The sequence below is a fragment of the Rhinoraja longicauda genome, chromosome 34 (assembly GCF_053455715.1).
Source record: "Rhinoraja longicauda isolate Sanriku21f chromosome 34, sRhiLon1.1, whole genome shotgun sequence".
Lineage (NCBI taxonomy): Eukaryota > Metazoa > Chordata > Chondrichthyes > Rajiformes > Arhynchobatidae > Rhinoraja > Rhinoraja longicauda.
The window spans coordinates 21,851,040-21,853,375 of NC_135986.1; positions in this window are offsets into that span (position 1 = coordinate 21,851,040).

A 2,336-nucleotide genomic window follows, 5' to 3' on the forward strand; every position below is an offset into this window, starting at 1 on the left:
TGAGGAAATCACTAGTCCAACTAGGGTGGCCAACTGTTCCGTATTAGCAGGGACATCCCGTATATTGGGCTAAATTGGTTTGTCCCGTACGGGACCGCCTTGTCCCATATTTGGCCGAGGGGGCACTGTAGGCCCGGACACTACACTGTAGGCCCGGACACTGTAGGCCCGGACACTGTAGGCCCGGACACTGTAGGCCCGGACACTGTAGGCCCGGACAGTGTAGGCCCGGACAGTGTAGGCCCGGACAGTGTAGGCCCGGACAGTGTAGGCCCGGACAGTGTAGGCCCGGACAGTGTAGGCCCGGACAGTGTAGGCCCGGACAGTGTAGGCCCGGAGGCCGGGCGCCGCCTAACAGAGGTTGTCATCACCTTTTGCCCCTTATTTGGGGGTGAGAAAGTTGGCACCCCTAGGCCCAACACAACAAAACACGGCATTAAAATTACACAGCGCAACTTACATCCACAGCAAATGCTCCCAATGTAGCTGAAACTTAAGGGGTGATGAGAACGAACTGCAGGTGCTGGCTTACATCAAAGATAGCCACAAAGTGCTGGAGTAACTCAGCGGGTTAGGCAGCATCTCTGGAGAAAATGGATGGATAACGTTTCGGATCGGGACCTTTCTTCAGACTGGATTGTCTGTCAGAATCAGACTGGATTCTATCTGAAGAAGGTTCCTGGCCCGAAATGTCACCCATATTTTCTCCAGAGATTCTGCCTGAACGGCTGAGATACTCCAGCACTTTGTGTCTATTTTTGGAACTTAAGGAGTTCAGTTTCATATGGGGATAGGTGGATTAATTGGTAAATTACTGCACTGGCTTCTTGGGCAAAACACCGCAAAATGCTGGAGGAACTCAGCGGGTCAGGCAGCATCTTTGGAGGGAATGGTCAGACCGCGTTTCAAGCTGGGACACTTCTTTAGATATTGATTGATAAGTAGCAAGTATCATTCGCAAGCTCCAATCATTTCCAAAAAGAGTCTAATTACTTATCTTTACCAATCAATGGCATTACCATCATCAATATTTCCATGATCAACACCCTGTCAGGGTCATTATTGATCAAAAACCCAACTGAATCATTCACACAAGTACTGTTGTTTCAACAGCAAGTATGTGGCTACATAATCTGTGACAGTGGGACTGGTTGGAGAACTGGGAAGGGGGAAGGGATGGAGAAAGAGGGAAAGCAGACATCAGTCTGAAGAAGGGTCTCGACCCGAAACGCCACCCATTCCCTCTCTCCCGAGATGCTGCCTGACCCGCTGAGTGACTCCAGCATTTTGCGTCCACCTTCGATTTAAACCAGCAATCTGCAGTTTTTTTCCTTCCCTACCGATGATCAAGGAAAGGTGGAGCCCACAATGGTCCATTGTTGGCTGCGGGCGAGGTGATGATGAGTTACACGATGAGACAATAGACAATAGATACAGGAGTAGGCCATTCGGCCCTTCGAGCTAGCACCGCCATTCAATGTGATCATGGCTGATCATTCACAATCAGTACCTCGTTCCTGCCTTCTCTCCATACCCCCTGACTCCGCTATCCTTAAGAGCTCTATCTAGCTCTCTCTTGAATGCATTCAGAGAACTGGCCTCCACTGCCTTCTGAGGCAGAGAATTCCACAGATTCACAACTATCTGACTGAAAAAGTTTTTCCTCATCTCCGTTCTAAATGGCCTGCCCCTTATTCTTAAACTGTGGTCCCTGGTTCTGGACTCCCCCAACATTGGGAACATGTTTCCTGCCTCTAACGTGTCCAACCCCTTAATAATCTTATATGTTTCGATAAGATTCCCTCTCATCCTTCTAAATTCCAGTATACACAAGCCTAGTCGCTCCAGTCTTTCAACAAACGACAGTCCCGCCATTCCGGGAATTAACCTGGTGAACCTACGCTGCATGCCCTCAATAGCAAGAATATCCTTCCTCAAATTTGGAGACCAAAACTGCACACAGTACTCCAGGTGCGGTCTCACTAGGGCCCTGTACAACTGCAGAATGACCTCTTTGCTCCTATACTCAACTCCTCTTGTTATGAAGGCCAACATTCCATTGGCTTTCTTCACTGCCTGCATGCTTCCTTTCAGACCCCAGTGCATGGGCAGGCAGGCTGCAGTGCGAGCAGCCAAGCATGGTGTCCTGCACGGACATTGATGAATTGAGTAAGGTTACGCTGTGTGTAGTAACTCAGCGGGTCACGGAATTATGAATGGAGCTTCAAGGGGGGCGGGGGGGGGTGGTGTCCTCGGATGACGCACATTCCTCGCGCCGCGGGAGCCGGCGTGCGTGCGTGCGTACGCTCGCCTGCGTGTACTCGGCGCGACGGCGA